The 20,306-nt window shown below is 43.1% G+C and overlaps 1 protein-coding gene across 2 annotated transcripts in view; it reads right to left on the reverse strand.

The window, feature by feature from the left end:
• SFMBT2 (Scm like with four mbt domains 2) overlaps positions 1 to 16,847 on the reverse strand; it is a 282,187-nt gene extending 265,340 nt beyond the window's left edge. The window contains exons 1-3 of one of the 2 annotated variants that reach the window (XM_063610030.1): positions 16,554 to 16,807; positions 15,532 to 15,711; positions 15,213 to 15,321 (exon numbers count right to left, since the gene is read on the reverse strand). The gene's annotated coding sequence lies outside the window, so the exon portion shown is untranslated. Of the gene's footprint in view, positions 1 to 15,212; positions 15,322 to 15,531 lie in introns of both variants that reach the window. The other variant, XM_055296462.2, reaches the window with a different exon arrangement.
• Positions 16,848 to 20,306: the final 3,459 nt, after the last annotated feature.

A 20,306-nucleotide genomic window follows, 5' to 3' on the forward strand; every position in this document is an offset into this window, starting at 1 on the left:
TTAGTTACCTTAATAGTCCTCTGATTATAATGCCACAGTTATAAACCCGTACTTGTAGAGAGTGGACCCTTTAAAAACCCAGTGAATTCCATTAGGACTGACACATGCAGGAACCTCCAGGAGTTAAGGGTCACTGCTGGATGTCAGCTCAAACCTTCCCAGTAACTCTGCTCTATTAGAAGACCAGAGCTCAGCAGCAGGAGACACTCAACTTTCACTTGTTGCCCTGTTCAGTAAAAGCAAGATCCTAAATGAAAAACTGACCAATGTAAATAGCAAGAAACCAGCTTCCCATCCAACTCAGATGTAAGTATCTTGATCTACATCTCAAAATGCAACGTTGAAATGCAAGCCATGTTCCTTCTCTTATTTTATAGGTCATTGTAAGTAGTGAGAAACAGGAGCATTGACTACACTAAAGATAACTACTACATAGATTAGTAAAATGTGATTATGTAAATTCTGCTAGTTAATGTCCAGTCTTTAGTAATTCTCCATGATCACATACAGTAACTCTACACAATTGGGCTTGCATGGTGTCATGCAGGTAATGCTGAACCACAATTTAGGTTTGCATTCCGCTTCCTGTTCAGCCTTTCATCAGTGCTATAAACTTGAATGAAGGATTGAACCTCTTGCACTCCAAATTTCTTTGTATTAAAAAAGAGACAGAAAAAAACTAAAGTTGCCATTAGGCCTTATAAATCTAAGAATTTCTATTTCATTCTCCTACTTAGATGCAAAGTGTCATCCAGGCTCAGAGATCTACAGAGCTACTCTGATCCCCTTCCAATTCTACCTACCCCCTTGCCATTAAGGAAAACATTAACTACAACATCAACATTAGCAGCACATGAATCCATTCTCAGAAATAACTCAAGCTGCTTCAAGGGTGCAGTAAGGGATTTCCTTCCGGAAAGCAGAGAAACAAAAATGAAATTCAACCGGGAGCATCAACCATAGTTTATCTCTAAGACCCAATCTCATCCCTTCCACCAGGTTCCTACCTGGCACTCTAAAGATGATGCTGGGGGTAAACAACCCTCATCCCTTCCAGCCACGGGAGACAAGAGATATTATCCCTTTAATTCCTACATATAAACCACAATGCACCTCTGTTCCATGGAGGGACACCTGGGGAGAAATGGCTCATTTCTTCAGTCATTCTATGCCTTTTTTAAATCCCAACTTTATAGGCATATCCGTTGCCCAGATATTGAACTTCTATAAGTATTGTCTAAGAAAATAACAATTACATAAATATGCATGAATAAAGGTTTTCATCACAGAACTGTTGAAAATACGCACCTAGACATGGTTGATTAAATCAACTAAAATACATGCACACAATAGGACATAATATGGGCATCATTACAAATGATGTTGTAGAGATATATTTTTGACCTGAAAAGCATTTTTAAAACACTTTGTATACCATGATCTTGTCTTTGTAAAAAAAAATGCATTTATATATGCCTGGAATCACAGATGTGAAACCACTAAGTACGTGGTAGTAGTATAAGTAATATTACTTTCTACTTTATAACTTCCATACCATGTGTCACATAACAAACATACCTCTGTTAATTTAAAAAAAATATTTATGGCCGGGCACGGTGGCTCAAGCCTGTAATCCCAGCACTTTGGGAGGCCGAGGCGGGCGGATCACGAGGTCAGGAGATCGAGACCATCCTGGCTAACACGGTGAAACCCCGTCTCTACTAAAAATACAAAAAATTAGCCGGGCGTGTTGGCGGGCGCCTGTAGTCCCAGCTACTTGGGAGGCTGAGGCAGGAGAATGGCGTGAACCCGGGAGGCGGAGCTTGCAGTGAGCTGAGATCGCGCCACTGCACTCCAGCCTGGGTGACAGAGCGAGACTCTGTCTCAAAAAAAAAAAAAAATAAAAATAAAAAATAAAAAAAATAAAAAAAATATTTATTTTTAGTAGCTAAGACTTGCATATGGTACAAAATTGGAAGCATACCAAAGAGTAAGCAATAATAATTAAGGCTCCCTCTTCCTGTAGTGCCTTCCAGAAGGTAATCACTGTTACTTCTGCCTTCCCTAATCTTCCTGAGATAGTTTATGCTTATCTGTTTATTGCTTTTATAATCAGAAAAACAATAATAGTAGTTCCATTTTGAAAAAATAATTTCTGTAAGATTAAAATTAAGTCTTTAGGTGTTAAATAAAATGGAAGGACTGAAACAATAACACGACGACTTGGATTTTCTTTTTTGCTTTGTGATAGAGCAGTGGGCAGGAGATACCAAATGTGTTACTTAACTCCCTAGTACATAATAGCCCTTCTTTATTATTATTATATTACATATATTTAAGTACATGTTTTTCTCCCCCATAAGACTACAATTTTCTTTTTAAGAGACAGGGTCTCACTCTGTTGCCTAGGCTGGTCTTAAATTCCTGGGTTTAAGCAACCCTCCTGCCTCAGCTGCCCTAGTAGCTGGAATTACATGGCCTGAACTGTACTTTTTTTTTTTTTTTTTTTGAGACAGGGTCTCGCTCTGTTGCCCAGGCTGGAGTGCAGTGGCACCATCTTGCTCACTGCGACCTCCACCTCCCGGGTTCAAGCGATTCTCCTGCCTAGCCTCCCAAGTAGCTGGGATTACAGGCGTGAGCCACCATGCCCTGCTAATTTTTTGTATTTTTAGTACAGACGGGGTTTCATCATGTTGGCCAGGTTGGTCTCAAACTCCTGACCTCAGGGTGATCTGCCTGCCTTGGCCTCCCAAAGTGCTGGGATTACAGGCATGAGCCATGGCGCCTAGCAGACTGCACTTTTTTTTTTTTTTGAGTCGGAGTCTGGCTCTGTTGCCCAGGTTAGAGGGCAGTGATGTGATCTCTGCTCACTGCAACCTCTGCCTCCTGGGTTCAAGCAATCCCCCTGCCTCAACCTCCCAAGTAGTTGGGATTACAGGCATGCACTACCACACCCAGCTAATTTTTGTACTTTTAGTGGAGACAGCGTTTCACCACGTTGGCTAGGCTGGTCTCGAACTCTTGACCTCAAGTGATCCACCTGCCTGGGCCTCCCAAAGTGCTAGGATTACAGGTGTGAGCCACTGCACATGGCCAGACTGCACATTTTTTGAAGTGCAATACAATTTAATGTCCTCCATGCTGCCTACATATAATAGTTATAAGATTTTAATTTCTAATATTTACAATTTATCAAGATTTAAGTAACTGTTAAATAATGGTTTGTATACAGCAAGCAGGAAATATATACTTGCTGCATGGAAAAGTAAGTGATATGGTCCGAAACAAGATTTAATAGTTGGATCTTGAATCGTAACGTTAGCCAATGCCTGTATTGTACTCACTGTGTGCTAAGTATACTTCTCAGTACTTGACGGGAATTAACCCACTTAATCTTCTTAACAGTCCTGTGAAAAATGTTCCTGTTTCACAGATAAGGAAACCAAGGCACAGAGAGAATAAGCATTAGGTTGGTGCACAAGTAATTGCAGTTTTTGCCTTTTTTTTTTCTTTTTTGCAAAAACTGCAGTTACTTTTGCACCACCCTAGTAATTTGCCCAAGGTCATCCCATGCGGGAGAGAACTAAGCTGGGTCCCAGGTCCAGGCGGCCTAGCCCTATGTTAGTAACCCAGTATCTTTCAACTAGGCATCCGAAAGTGTTTTATGGTGCACAGATAAAAATAGACCCACTGCTTTAATAAGGCACACACGGCTATTGTTTTGCCTAAGAGAATGATCTTGCATCACCAGTGGAACTGAGAGCTCTGAATCTCAGCCCTGCTCTGGCCACACTCTTTCACCTGAAAACTTTCAAGAGCTGCCTCATTTGCAGGCGACAACTACAGTCCAAGTGACAGAAAGGAAACACAGTGAATATTTTTCATTTCATGGCTGTTAATCAAGTACTCAAAGAACATGGAAAGGTATCAAGGGGAATGTGGCTGGAGCATGAGGCAATTGGATAAATGCCTCAGTCTGTGGCCTTCAACTTGGGTGAGTTGAATGGATTATTTTCCAAGCTTGTGGCTTTCATTAAAAATGGACTGTGTCCAGCATCTGATAGAGATGCCAAACACACACTATAAACAATTAAAAGCAAAACCTAAGGCGGGCCTTTTGCAGGATGATAAGAGAAGGCAAGATGAGAAGTAGTGAGCTAAACTTCATGAACAATTCAAACAACATGATGACAAAAAACAAGAATCCCTGTGTCATCTAAAGAAACATCGAGATGAAAGGAAACTTGTGAATTCCCGTTATAACCCAAAATGTGGCCCTCAGGCTGGCATCGTTAGCATAACTTCGGAGCTGGGTGGAAATGCAGGCTCTTACACCCCACCCCAGAGACCCCCTGAATTCAAGCCCACATCTTAGCAAGATCCCCAGATGGTTCAAATGCACATGAAAGTTTGAGAAACACTGATCTATTTTAATCTCCTTGCTTTAACGATGATGAAAACACTGAGTGCAGTAAAGGAGCTAAGCTCACATGGCGAATTCTTTTTTTTCTTTTTTTTTTTTTTTTTGAGACGGAGTCTTGCTCTGTCACCCAGGCTGGAGTGCTGTGGCGCCATCTCGGCTCACTGCAACCTCCGCCTCCCGGGTACAAGGGATTGCCCCTGCCTCAGCCTTCTGAGTAGCTGGGACTACAGACGCAAGCCACCATGCCCTGCTAATTTTTGTATCGTTAGTAGAGATGGGGTTTCGCCATGTTGGTCAGGCTGGTCTCGAACTCCTGACCTCAGGTGATCCACCTGCCTCAGCCTCCCAAAGCTGAATTTTTAGTAATGGTGGTTGAGATCCAACTCTGGTAACCCGAATTCTTATTCGGATTGCATAACAGAATCTTGTTGGATTTGCCCATATCATGTAACAGTATGTATGGGTCTCTCTCTTTCAATGCATTCCTCTCTGTGCAGTGTTTTTTGAGCTCTTAGTGTGTACCCAGCACTTCCACTCACATTGCCGCCCCAACTACACATTCAGTGTTTATCTCTTGAAGTGGCCGTGAGTTTCAAGTTTCTAAAATCAGTGATCCTCACCCAGGATTTATTCAAAAGAATATTTTTTCTTGCTCAAGTGACTTATTATTTAAGAATTTCTAATTTCCTATAACTAGAAAATGATCAGCATTACTGGAAAAAAGTGGAAAGCCTGAGGCATTTCCTGGACCACACGGACCCACTCGAATGCAAGCCTCCCAAGTGGGTCTCTGTGCAAGTCTACATAAGAGGATCTGTTGACGCCATTGTGGGGGTAAGGAGCCGTAGAGCTGGAATTTGCACCCAGGAGCAGAGCTCTCGGGGTCCTCTTCAGAAAGAACCTTTTGACTTCCGTTATTCCTTAACAATATCAAACATTATATTGCCCAATACTCGATGAAAGTTTGATGCTTTCTGCATAGAGTGGGTTGTATATTTATGAAACACCAAGTCATCTTGTGAGTAAGAGTGGTTCCCACACACTAAGTAAAGGGAAAAGATAGAAGTTCTGTCTGTTACCAAAGAGGCACAGAGTGATGGGGAGAGGAATTCGACATACCTTCCTCAACTGTCTGGCCATTGACATCTGTAAGGAAGGATGGAAAAAGGTGTCCGAATCAGTAATTAAGCACCAATTACGGTACACAGAAGAGGCATTAGAGGCCCAAAGAAAACAGAAGCCATGAAAAGGTTTGGGGAGATGGCTAGAGGCTTTACATTTTATATTTTAAATTTAATTTTGTTTATTTTTTATAGAGACAGGGTCTTGTTCTGTCTCCCAGGCTAGCGTGCAGTGGCACAATCATGGCTCACTGCAGCCTCAACCTCCTGGGCTCAAGTGATCCTCCCACCTCAGCCTCCTAAGCAGCTGGGACCACGGGCATTCGCCACCACACCTGGCTATTTTGTATTTTTTTTTTTGTTGAGACAGGGTTTCACCATGTTGCCCAGGCTGGTCTTGAACTTCCGGGCTCAAGCGATCCGCTTGCCTGGATCACTCCCAAGGTGCTGGAATTACAGGTGTGAGCCACCACACCTGGCTAGCCTCACGTTTTAGATTTCAATTTACTAATATTTTATTCACTCTTCTGGATCACATTTGATTTAGAGTTTTACAATAGAAGTCCCCCCAGAGTCTTGCTGATGACATGGGACCCAAATCCTGGAAGGCTGCATCGAATTCCCTTTTAATCTTTCTTCCATCACTGTATTATAGCCTGTCTGGTGATATATGTCTTTCTGAAGATAATTATCTCCCTCTGGCATTTTTTTTTAATTCTTCAATAACTTCCACAGTGTTTGAAATCTTCAATCATTTCTCTTTTATCTCATACAGCATAACGCATAACATTTTCCCTCATAAGAGTTCTTTTATAAGGAGATCATAAAGTTCTTTGCAGATGTTAATTATTTCTTTCACCAAGAAATTCTTCTCCCTATTTTGCATCCTTGGGAAACTGAGGTAAAAAGCTAACTGACATATCGAAGTCACATTAAAAAAAATGGGACCAGAGGTTGAAATATTATCCAGAAGATAAAGTCCTCAGTGCTCTCTTCAGAAGGAAATTGTATTCCAAATGTGAGCTAAATAATGATGATCAAGAAATTAAATCAAGGAGTAGAGACACCTGTGTAGTTTCAGTTCGCTGATCTACAAATCTGAAGAACAACTTACTCTTAAGGAAGATGTGGCCCCTACGATTTATAGTGAAACCCATATTGCCAAGATTTATTACCATGCACACATCCCCACACAGCGGGATTTTTAGTATCCTACTACGAAGTGTTATTTGAAATCATTAAAACTAAACGGCACCTGTCAAAATCAATCAACCAATACATTTACTGATTCAGAATCTCTGGCTTTTCATCTTTTCCCTATATTCATTAATTCTTAATACTCTTTCCCATCATTAGCGTTTAATTTCCAAGTATTCCTGTCCTATAAAAATAGTGCATTAAAATGAAATTGGGTATTTAATGTCCGATTCTGTCTTTGGTTCATCTGGGTTGAGCTTTTGTCCACACAGTGTCACTTCAGGGCTGTTCTACGGTTTTCCCTCCTATAAAATGTTTTTACAGCTTTATGCCGTAAAAGTCAATCCAGCTGACGTATCTTGGCTGTTGCCTCTATGTAGGTCCGTTTGATTTAACATGCTTCTGTTTAACAATGGAGTTTCCTGACGCTGTCAAAATAAGTAAGGTATTAAATGCCTTCTTCGAAATGACTGTTTTTAAAAGAGAGATTAAGTAAACAAGCCATTCCTGCTGGTAAAATAATTGATTATGTTGCTGACTATTTAATATTATGTTTAGCCAGAACTCCCTAGGGACAGTTTATTACATTAGCATAAACAAAGAGAGAGCAGCCGTGCTCCACGAGGGAAGCACATGAGAAGCCGCTGCAGATATTTGCATTTGAAAAGAAGAGAACAAACGCCTTCCTTGTTGAATTGACCAGCAGATCCCGTGAAAACCTGCACACTGATAGGCATGTTGCAGACGTATCCACGCCATATTAAAAAACAGACCTAAGTGTTTTATAAATAACTACTACAGTTCTCTAACGAGGTATGCAATTAACAAAACGGTTTGATTAATAAAGTTTGAAATCCTGAAGGCAGGTAGGAATCCGGCTGTTTTTAATCTTCATTTTTCTTCATAACTGTCCGGTTTTGTTTCCACATTCTGGTTACACTCGAGAAAATCAATTAGCCTATTTTCAACATACTCCTTTGGTAAGGCATCATAAAGAGAAATTGATTCACTCTCCAAGTCTCCCTTGCTGAGTTAGGCATAAAATATATTATTAAAAGATACTGGGCTAGCCAGGACATGAGATTATGTTTATATCTGCATGCCGCTGTGTGAGCATGTGTTGTCTTTTCTTTTCTTGTTTTTTTTTTTTTTTTTTGAGACTGAGTCTCACTCTGTTGCCCAGGCTGGGGCTCACTGCAACCTCCACCTCCCGGGGTTCAAGCGATTCTTCTACTTCAGCCTCCCGAGTAGCTGGGATTACAGGCACCTGCCACCACGCCCAACTAATTTTTGTATTTGCAGTAGAGATGGGGTTTTGCCATGTTGGCCAGGCTGATCTCGAACTCCTGACCCCAAGTGATCCGCCCGCCTCAGCCTCCTACGGTGCTGGGATTACAGGAGTGAGCCACCACACCCGACCTCTAACATATGTTTTCATTTTGGGATTAGAAAACATTTGTCTCTCTTGCTATGTTGGATTTTGAAAGAAAGAAGGAAAGTAGGAAGCAAATGTGTTAAAAATCTACTACATTTTCCTTGTCTGTTTGTGAAAGCCAGGAGTTTTTACAAGCACTCTTTTAATGAATTCTCCCCCAAACCGTGGGAGGTAGTTATTATCTGCATTTTTAAAATTGAAGACACAAAGAGTGAGTGAGGTTTAATAATTCACTTAAGGCCACACAGCTAGGAAAAGGCACCATCAGATGAGCTGGTGTCTTCGGGTTGGCAAAGCCCTCTTCTTTGTGAATGCAGACTGGCACTCTCCTACCCGCATGCTGGGGAACCCAGGTAGGAAGGCTGGCACTGAGGAGCGGGTAAGAGAAAAGGCTAAATAACAAACAGGATACCCAACAAAGGCAGGAGCCAGCCTGAGGAACAATCCTCCCCGAACCATACCAGTCCTATAACACTCTGTTCAGAACATCTAATATTTAGTGACTGTACCAATACCACCCTGGCGCCTCCCATTCTTCAGAGAGAATGGCTGGTTGAAGCAAAGGATCAAGGGAATTGGCTCAATTTAACTTGAAAATGGAAATATGGGTTTTAGAGTTAGGGAAATAAGAATAGTGGATAAAGGGATTAACATTGTTTCTCTTTAGATATTCAACTTCATAGATTTTTAATGTAAGGATAATTGAAAGTCAGACCTTTCTTCTCTCTCTCTCTCTTTTTTTTTTTTTTTTGAGACAGGGTCTTGTTCTGTTGCCCAGGCTGGAGTGCAGTGGCATGATCTTGGCTCATTGCAATCTCCATCTCCTGGGTTCAAGCCATTCTTGCACCTCAGCCTTCCAAGTAGTTGGGATTACAGGTGCGTGCCACCATGCCTGGGTAATTTTTCTATTTTTAGTAGAGACAGGGTTTTGCGATGTTGGCCAGGCTAGTCTTGAACATCTGACCTCAGATGATCTGCCTGGCTCAGCCTCCCAAAGTGTTGAGATTACAGCCATGATCTGCCTGTCTCAGCCTCCCGGTGTTGAGATTACAGCCATGAGCCACAGCACCCAGCCCTCTTCCCTATTCTTTATTGTTGGTTTCTTTCAGTCCGTTATATATTTGCCAATATAAGTGTTTTCTCCGTTAAACTGGAACTCATAATAGCCACCACTAATTGCAATCACATTCTCATCAGCTACTTCTATCGGCACTACCATGGCCCTAAGCCTAGAGAAAGAGTTGGAGGAGGAAACCTTCGGTTAGAATTACCATGGGAGGATCCAACCAGTATATGTTTTCTGTGCTCTGTGGGATACACTTTTAAAAGCATGAGTTTGGGAATCAGAAAGGCTTTTATTTATATATTAATTAGCTAGCTAACTAATCCAAACACATGAAGTCAAGATTTGCATTCTGGCTCCAAAACTAGATATGTGGCCTTGGCAACTTTCTTTCTTTAATTTTTTTTTTTTTTCCTCTGAGTTTCACTTTCCCTGCTGACCTGTGGAGGTGTCATCTTGGTCATTCTCAAGGCTGAGAATGGGCAAGTAGCAGTGGGCCTTGCAGGGCAGCTCCCACTTAGGAGACAGGGTGGACCAGGTGGGTGGGGATGGGGGAGGGCAGCAGGTGAAATCAAAATGGAGTTTGAGATGAAAGAAGGATGAGTGGAGCAAGACATGCTCCGAAAGATGAGCCTAAGAAGAGAAACAGCCCGGCGCAGTGGCTCACGCCTGTAATCCCAGCACTTTGGGAGGCCAAGGCGGGCAGATCACGAGGTCAGGAGTTCAAGACCAACCTGACCAACAGGGTGAAACCCCATCTCTACTAAGAATACAAAAATTGGTTGGGCATGGTGGTATGTGCCTATAATTCCAGCTAATCAGGAGGCTGAGGCAGGAGAATCACTTGAACCCGGGAGGCGGAGGTTGTGGTGAGCCAAGATCATGCTACTGCACTCAAACCTGGGCAACAAAGCGAGACTCCATCTCAAAAAAAAGAAACAAGGGCAGAACAATTTTCACTATTGCTAGGACTAGTGCAGTAGCTTAAGGCGATGTTGGTAGGCCAGACAGACTAAAGAATTTGATAATGTAAAGGAATGTAGCCTGGATTTTTATAGTAGACTCTCCCAACTCTTTCTTTTACTTTTTCTTCCTCTTTTTTCCCCTTTCCACTTCCTATAAAACAGGATCAGTTGCTGACACAAGCTGCTAAAACTCCATCTGACCCAACTGCATTGCTTTCAAATGATGAGTCATTAAGTCAATGATATTTCTAGAGGGATGCTCTAAATCCTAATGCTGCCAGATGTCCCTTCCATTCAAAATGACTTGCTGTTCATTTGTGCACATTTTGAATTTTTGAGAGTGACCTTATCTGTAAAGATTTATTCAAGGATGGAAATCAAAGCTAGGTTAACTTTTTGACACAGGAAGCCACCTTTTAAGGAAATGAATGTTTAAATCATTTCAAATCCCTGCCACGTTTTCTGAAGCTCAGCTTCTATCATGATAAAGCAGAATTAAGTGGCATGACTGAAGTTGACCCTGACAGTATTTTTTCTCTGACATGCAATCATTTATATCAACGTCACTGTATGTGCCTTCTGCTGTTAATGCCTCCCCTGCCTCCCCCCAATATTATAAATCACCCAAGACCTCAGAATACTTCCCTTGGAAGCTTGCACCAAGTCTCCTATTACTTTAACCATTAATACTTAGTTCCCACTTGGATGAGCCCCTTCCATTGCCCCAGGCTGTCTCTGGGACAGTCCTGCCCCACCATTGACTGGGAGGGGGCTCAGGAATGCCTGGACGTGGCCGCTACAGACCAAAACTTGGGGTAGGACCAGCTATTTACAGCATAGACTTCGATGCCTTCCCAACCCAAGGTTCGGGTTCCTGCATGCACAGTGCTGCGTTGAGAAGATCCAAGGCATTGGAGATGGGACAGATCTGCATCCGACACATACTAGAAACTTACTTCTTAAGAGTTTTCCCATTTGGAACATGGGGATAATAACACCAACCATACAGTATTGTGAGAATTCCCAAAGACATCACATGAAAGTTCTTGTCACATAATAGCCACCTAATGACTAGTGTGAAAAGACACAATAGCTAATGTTTATGAAGCACCTAATAAAGTCTGGGCACTGAAGTAAGTGTTTTATGGACAGTATCTTTTTTGTCCCTCTCAACAACCTGAAAGACTGGGTATCGTTATACTCATTTGACTGACCAGGAAACGAAGCACAGAGAGGTGGCAGGAGTTATTCAGGTTCCCACAGATGCTGAGTGGTAGATGAAAATACAAATCCAACGTCCAGGTCTGTGTAAGACTCCTCTGTTTTAGTTAACTACATCAGGAATAAGCCCACAGGGACCATGAGATTATAAATGACTTAGAGCGTCATCGAGAAAGCTGCCATATGTTTATTATCAATAAAAAATATTTTTATCTATAAATAAAGGGGCATTAACTCAAATTACCAAAGCCACGGGGTTTTTTTTCCAGATTCTATTTTTCTGAACCTCATTATTTTCTATTTTAAATTATTGTTATTATTATTTTTTTTTGAGACCGAGTCTCACCCTGTCACCCAGGCTGGCGTGCGGTGGTGTGATCTCTGCTCACTGCAAACTCTGCCTCCCAGGTTCAAGGGATTCTTCTGCCTCAGCCTCCTGAGTATCTGGGATTATGGGCCTGTGCTTCCAGCTAATTAATTCCAAATTTAGCAAGCCACATTGAAGTATCGAAATAGCGCCCTGACGAATGTAGTGGAATCAACCCAGAGGAAGACGGAGGTGGTTTAGAGAGAAGGTACTAATCCATGCAATAAATGCCAGCACATCATTTGGGGCTCTTATCGCTGTTCGGATCATGACATAACCATTGCCTGTCATCCAGAACACTATCACTTGCAGGCCGCACCAAGATTCAATCTCCAACTCCACTTTTAATAGCTGTTGTCAGCTTGTTTCTAGAGAAATTATACTTAATTATGTGAGTAATATAGTGGGTGTTTGCGTGTGCATTTTTTTTAAGGAGAAATGGCTTAAGCAAACTGCATGGGGCCTGGGACAGGCGCAGACTGAGAGGGAGACGTGGTATCGACTAGGAGAGGGAGAACTTCCTATGAAAAATGGGAAGTTTAATGAGACGAAAATAGAAAAAGTGTGATAAAAAGCGGCTCAAGGGAACAGATCAGGGACAGAGCGTCTCCCGTGTCTGCGTGTTTAAGGGTGTTAGGGATTGCCATCAATTGCGATCCTGTAATGCACTGGCTACTTGGACCTAATGTCCACTTTATGCAGTGCTGAGAGCTAGAGCAATTGAAAGATAATAAGAGGAAAACGAGTAATGAATCCGTTTTATTGTATGCTGTAAATGGCCTCCATTGAAACAGTCTGTGTTTAGACTGGTAATAAAAATGAGTGATGAAGGCAGACGTTTAACATGGGAATTGGTTCAAGCAAGAAACATTTTCTGGTTGTTGTTGTTTTTTTTAACCCTCACAGATAATTTGGTTTATGAAGTAACTTCTTGCTTGGAAACTTTCTGTAACTACTGCACAGTTTTTGTATGCCTTGGCAAGGTTTGTGTGTGTGTGTGTGTCTCATTTTGTGGCTTGAAATGTTGGCAAAGGCTATCACAGCAGCCAAGGAAGTTTGAATTTTATTTGTTAATTTTTCATATGTGGACCTTTGTCTCTTCACTGGGCAGACACAGGAGCCCTAGGAAGGACAATGTTCACAAAACATGGGGCGCTTCTTAGATATGGGGGATTCTGCCGATGGGGAGATCTATTCATCAAATACTCAAACTGTAGCCTTGTCTAAGCCCTGGAAATATTAACCCAACAGTGTATCAGCTCCTCTTCCTTTTCTTTATTTTTATTTTTTACTTTGAGACAGGATCTTGCTCTGTCACCTACGCTGGAGTGTAGTGGTGCAATCTCATCTCACGGCAGCCTCAACTTCCTGCTCTCAAGTGATTCTCCCTCCTCAGCCCCCCACCAAGCAGCTGGGACTACAGGCGCACGCCACCACACTCAGCTCATCTTTAAACTTTTTGTAGAGCTGTTGCCCAGGATGGTCTTGAACTCCTGGGCTGAAGTGATCCCCCTGCCTCAGCCTCCCAAAGTGTTGGGGTTACAGGTGTGAGCCACCGTGCCCAGCCTCGCAGCTCCTCCTTCTTATTTGCCCTCCAACTAAAAGAAAAAAATCTGACCGGGCCTGGTGCCTCAAGTCTGTCATTCCAGAGCTTTGGGAGGCCAAGGCAGGAATAGCACACTACTACAGCCGTAAGGAAACAAAACAAAATAGCAATGACCCTCTTCTCTAACCTGGCCAGAAAATGAGACGTTCTTAGTAATTACACATGGAGCACATTGATATACTTAGGTGTGGCATTCTGTGGGTTACTAATTTGCAGCAGTTAGAACGTGGAGTCCCTGGGTCGAGTGACACATGGCCAGCAGTGTGGGTGCTGGAGAGAGCAGAGGCAGAAGACAGAACAGACAGCAGGGGGCAAGGACAGTGGGCAGAGACATAGCCGACCCTGAAGCATCGCATGCCTCAGTTTCCTCCTGCATACAGGAAGGTTAGATAATTGCACAGGAATTTTCAGGTTCTAAAATGGATGGAGAACCTAAACACAGTAAAATATTACACAAAGACATTTAAAGACTAGGGAGGGTAGAAGCCAATCTTTCAATCATACATTTCATCGAAAACATTCTTGTGGCTCACCCCTATAGTCTCAGCATTTTAGGAGGCTGAGGTGGGAGGACAGCTTGAGGCCAGGAGTTCTAGACCAGTCTGAGCAACACAGTGAGACCCCATATCTACAAGAAATAAAAATAAAATAAGCCTGGCATGGTGGCACATGCCTGTAGTCCCAGCTACTTGGGGGGCTGAGGTAGGAGGATTGCTTGTGTACGAGGCTGCAATGAGCCATGATCGCACCACTGCACTCCAGCCTGGGTGACTCTATCGCTAAAAAAAAATTGTTTTTAATGAAAAAAATATGATTTACTATTTTTAACCCATCATAGTTTAAGAGTCTGGACACAGGACTAGCTCACTGTTTGGAAACTTAGTATATGCCTGACACCCCTAACACAACCCTTCCAGCAACCCTGAGAGGTGGGTCCTTTTTTTTTTTTTTTCTTTGAGACGGAGTCTCGCTCTGTCACCCAGGCTGGAATGCAGTGGTAAGATCTCCGCTCACTGCAAGCTCCGCCTCCCGGGTTCACACCGGTCTCCTGCCTCAGCCTCCTGAGTAGCTGGGACTACAGGTGCCCGCCAAGACGCCAGGCTAAATTTTTGTATTTTTAGTAGAGATGGGGCTTCACCCTGTTAGCCAGGATGATCTCGATCTCCTGACCTCGTGACCTGCGAGGTGGGTCCTTTTATCCTCATTTTAGGAATCAGAAATGGAAGGCTTAGGGAAGCCTAATGACTTGTCCACTAATAAGTGACAGAGCCTGGAACTCAAAGCTGAGTTCGATGGACTCTAGAGGCTCATGTTCTTTGCAGGGCACTGTCACTCAGAGTGAGGTGTGCTGTCCAAGTCATGGTAATGCCTGGCAGTCATCACCTGATAGAAGCAACAACAACAATGAACACACCTCTGCCCAGGCACGGTGGCTCACGCCTGTAATCCCAGCACTTTGGGAGGCTGAGGTGGGCGGATCACCTGAGGTCAGGAGTTCCAGACCAGTCTGGCCAACTTGGTGAAACCCCATCTCTACTAAAAATACAAAAATTAGCCGGGCGTGGTGGTGCACACCTGTAATCCCAGCTACTCGGGAGGCTGAGGCAAGAGAATCACTTGAACCCAGGAGGTGGAGGTCACAGTGAGCGGAGATGGCACCCCTGCACTCCAGCCTGGGTGACAGAGCAAGACTCTGTCTCAAAAACAGAAAACAAAAAAACAAAAACAAAACAAAAAATCACCTGTGGGTGTAGGAGATGGCACGGCTGTCTGCAACAGGCTGGGAATAGAGAAGGCTGCACTTCCACACTAACCTGGGATGTTTTCTTGTCTCCATTCCTCAGACCTTGGCTCCAGCCTCTAAAGCAAATTGCCTGGGTTGCTTTTGCAGTGGAAAAGCACCGGCACCGATTCCAGATGAAACTATGATTAGGAAGAAAGGGAAGAGTTTGTAAAATGGGACGAAGATGAAATTGAACAGAACCTGGGAAAAGGAGATTATGGGGACCCTCCCTCCAGCCTCCCAGCCCCAGCTGTGCAGTGATCCATCAGGGGCTGACCAGTGCAATTTATGCTTTCAGTCCACAGGAGCATCCAGGGAAAATGGAGGGGGTGGCAGGGAAGAAAAATGACCTTTTTGCTCTTCCCACGTTGCTCCGGCTTTCAGATCGCGCCTGCAATATCCTTGGCTTATTTGTGCCGCGTGGAATTGTTAGCAATCACAAGAGAAGGACAGGATCAGCGCGGGAGATTCCAGCCAAAGTTTGCGTCCGCTCACAACTCAAATGAGTCCTTTTGAAAAACCGGTTCCCACTTGAAAGCAAAAATCAAAACACAAGAAAAAAAATCCTCATTGTTTCAGGTATCTGCAGTCCACTGAGCACTTTAATCTTTTAGAAACCAAAGCTCCATAAGCTGCTGGAATACCTTCTACAGATTAACTGTGGCTTCCCTGTGTGCCTAGAATAGCACTCATTCCAGGATTCCCCATAATGTATAAAATATTAACGTGATAAACTGGAAATGAAATAACACCACATCTGGGGACCATCGATCATAGCCAAACAGTAGACCTGCAGGGAGATTTCTCGAGGATTGGAGGTGCAGTTTCAGAATCAACAGCAGAAAATCCAAACACTTGGTCTGGCCCCAATGGCCAAGGGAGCATGCAGGACACCTCTTTGTATCTCGCTGTGTAGTAGGCGTGGTCAGTGCCTCTGGATCCGGGATCTGGGGACCACCCCTCATCTTGGCTTGTTGAATCAACCCCTTGCTTCAAATGCACAGTGACTGGAGTTTGTTACTGTATTCCCCATCTGATTCCCTGCCCCGTCTCCATGCCCAGGCAGTGACCAGAGCTCCAAGTATTCAGATTCTCTAAAGGAAACACACGTTTGAGTTTGCAAGCAGGTGTTTTGCCTCCCTCTCATTGTTCTTCCCATTTAAGCTTTTCTGGAACTGCTCAATGAGCTTGCGGCTTGGGCGGCCCTTGAATTTGAGAGAGGAAGGAGGAGCAGCTATAGGGAGTGGGGAGGTCACAGAGGAGCACACCTCGTTGAGGGAACCCAGCCTGAGATTCAGACTCGGTAAGTCAGCACAGGAAACAGCAGGCTGGAGAGGAGCTGGGTGCCACGACACACAAAAGGAGGAAATACCTGGGGCCTGAGTGCACTCCCACGTAAAGCTTCAATCACGCTGTGTAGACAGCTGACTCTGCGATGAGCCGTGAGCCGGCTCATCCACAGGCCGTGCATGTCACACGGCTGCACAATCCATGATTGATTTTCCCTACCGAGTCCGAGGGAGAATTCAGTATAAAAATACCCTGTTCAACAAACAAGTCAAACGACCGGAAAGTGAGATGAACTGGAGGCCGAGGCACACCCAGTGGGTTGGGCAAGCCATTTGCAAGCTGAACGTGCATACACTCAGCCACTCTGCGGTTCTCTGCAGAGGCAGAAATTGGAATCCAAGATGTGGGGACTCTCCGCCCCATAAAACGGGTCATTTTGAAATCTTGGTCTTAATTTTTAATATGGTAAATATCACCACACATACAAGAAAAACTCTAGGATTGTCAATAATGTTTTATGAATTTAAAGGTGACACAAACCAAAATGTTTGAAAATCACTAAAAAACAACTCTTTTTCCTTGAAAAACAAAAGCAATTACAGTTTGTATTTCTCTGTCACTATTATTCCTAGTATAGTTGTAACCACTTATGTTAATCATCACTTTTCATCACAGTAAGTTCTATTTCATAAACGAAACTGGAAGCAGGGGTGGACTGTTGAGGGATGTCATACACGAGTGTTGTCTACTGGAAAATGGGTAATTTAAAAAAACATTTTCTGAGTAAAAACTTACATAACCTGAAATGTAAAACTGTTTTAATTCCTATTCTTACTTTACATGCTTGTATTCATAACTTAGATTGAATCTTTCTTTTTATTCCCCTGGAACTCTTATTTTTGTATTTTTCTATCAAAACACACCATAAAGTTTGTCTGGATTATCACAGTGCTCCAGTTATCCCAGTATCCAGAGCCTCCTAGCCTCTGAATGCCACTTCTTAAGTAGAAAGGAGCAAGTGACAGAAGCATGTTTCTAACTCTAAATTCTAAAGTAGTGGTCTCCAATTTTTTTGTTTTTCTTTTTGGAGACGGGATCTTGTGCTGTCACCCAAGGCTAAAGTGCAGTGGGATGATCATAACTCACTGCAGCCTTTAGCTCCTGGGCTCAAGTGATCCACCTACCTCAGCCTCCCAAGCAGCTGGAACTACGGGCCGTATCACCATGCCTGGCTAATGTTTCAATTTTTTTTTTTTTTTTTTTTTTTTTTGAGACGGAGTTTTGCTCTTGTTGCCCAAGCTGGAGTGCAAAGGTGTGATCTTGGCTCACTGTGACCTTTGCCTCCCAGGTTCAAGTAATTCTCCTGCCTCAGGCTCCCAAATAGCTGGGATTACAGGCATGCACCATCACGCCTGGCTAATTTTGTACTTTCAGTAGAGACAGGGTTTCTCCATGTTGGTCAGGGGCGTCACGAACTCCAGACCTTGGGTGATCCACCCGCCTTGGCCTCCCAAAGTGCTGGGATTACAGGCGTGAGCCACCACACCCGACCTAATGCTTTTTTTTTTTTTTTTTTTGTAAAGACAGGGGTCTTCCTATGTTGCTCAGATTGATCTCAAACTTCTGGCCTCAAACAATCCTCCTACTTTAGCCTTCCAATGTGCTGGGATTACAGGCCTGAGCCACCACACCAAAAATTTTTATTGCCTCATATGTCTACCTGTAAAAAAAAATAAAATAAAAATAATCAAGCCTAAGCTCCCCATTAAATTCATAATTATTTATTTAAAGAGAATGACCATGCACTATTGTATGAATATACTAGGTACATTATAAAACATCCAAAAAAATGGGGGGAGGGAATTTTAAAGGACGAGAGAAAACTAAGATTAATTGGAAGCTCTCAGGTTTTCCCTACATCATTTAATTGAATCAGAAATCCCATTTTTGAAAACCATTTGATCCAATGAAAAGGAAGGATGAGTTAATAAAAGCATCCTTTGTGTTTGATAGGAGAGGCTTTTTCCATTGTATTTCTTGCCAAACACACAAACAAGCCAAGAACACAGAACAGCTCCCCAAGAAGCTAGCTTCCCTATTTCTGTTCTAAGATGTATTTAAACCAGCCCTGCTGCTACCAGTTCACTTTCTGTGGCAGAGAAAGCTGCCAGGGTTTCCTGGCTTTGTCCCTCAGTGGCCTCTCTACCGGGTGGGGCTGGGGACAGACTCAGCAGAGCATTTACTGCGGTGGCTTTGCAGCAGCCGTTTCTAAGGAGATGGTGCCTGAGAACCATGCAGAACGCCATCCCTTCCTTTCCCCCCGATTTGTCTCTGCCTAATTGAACTCCCGCTGGCTGTGTTCCAGCACAGTTCTGTTTCACCTACTGATAAATGGTCGTTCACTTTCCAGTTTCAGAACTCAGCTAACCCCTTGAATGAACCACGGTTCATCTTCACGGTGTCCTCAGTGCAGAGCGCCGGGCATCAGACAATCGATGCGTATTCGCAGCAAATTGGCCGTTCAGCAGTGCCGTGCGGGAACCTTGGAGGCACAGATACGGAACGGCTTTTCTGACAATGTCATGGCCTTCCCCAGACTCACTGGGGAACCTTATTTGAAGTTTTAAGAAAAAGAACTTGGACTTTCTTACAGCTTCTTGCTAAAGTTCAGGAGTTCTAAATGATTACCCCAGTGAACCCATCGGATAACTATGTCTCCAACTAAATGAATAAGATGAAATTTGACACAAAATAAATACAGGCACCTATCTGTCCATGGGTCATGTGGGGAAAACCAGAAACATGTATTTAATGCATGTCTGTGAACTTATATACCTCCAGTCATCAAAGTAACCAAAGCTTATAGAACCAGCAATTCCACGGATGATCAAAGCCCATCCTGGGCTAGACACCTCTGAGAAAGTGAATTAGCATTAGGATTATTGTAGAAAGATAAGAATCTAAATAAGTCTAAAATGTGGAACGTGCTGCTTATATTTAATTTTGTTTTGTATTTTCCTTTCTTCTCTTCTAATTAGGTGATTTTAGAGAAATAAACACCCTTAGCCGTCAGCCAACATTTTACAAATGAAGGCCAGCAAGGGAAAGGAGCTCATTGAGGGCCCATGCTCATTAATGAGGAAGCAAAAACAACAGCACACAGGCTCGGCTCCCTGGGCCATGCTCCTTGATTACCAAGCGCTGTTCCAGTTCACACAGGACAAGACATCCTTTTTTCTTCTAGAACAACAGCTCGGCCCCACCTGAAAGAAAAAGTTCATTGACACTTTTCCAAAGTCTTCACAACTCTTAGCTTTTTTGCCGACTTCAGCAAAATAAGTCATTATCTGGCCAACTTTAAGAATGAGGTTTGCTAAATGTATCAGCATTCAGAGGTTATCAGAAGACTGCACACTTGTGTATCTCACAAATACTGTCAATAAATTCATAGTTTCATTTGCTCATTGATTCACACATTGCATTTCCTATGTGAAATGCTTCATAACAGGCTCAATACGAATATTCAAAAGGAACGTGATGTGGTCTGCCATGAATATAAGTCAGTGAGTAATAAACATTGCTAAATGTCCTATTCCGTAAAGTAGTAATAACCTACTCCCTCTATTTAGGAAAATCACATGGTCCTTGAACTTTTTTTTGGAGGACAGAGTCTCACTGTCTCATCCAGGCTGGAGCGCAGTGGCACAATCCCAGTTCACTGTAGCCTTAATCTCCTGGGTTCAAGTGATCCTCCCGTCTCAGCCTCTTGAGTAACTGGGACCACAGGTGCACACCATCACACCCAGCATTTTTGTTTGTTTGTTTCTTGTAGAGA

The sequence above is a fragment of the Symphalangus syndactylus genome, chromosome 10 (assembly GCF_028878055.3).
Source record: "Symphalangus syndactylus isolate Jambi chromosome 10, NHGRI_mSymSyn1-v2.1_pri, whole genome shotgun sequence".
Taxonomy (NCBI): Eukaryota; Metazoa; Chordata; class Mammalia; order Primates; family Hylobatidae; genus Symphalangus; species Symphalangus syndactylus.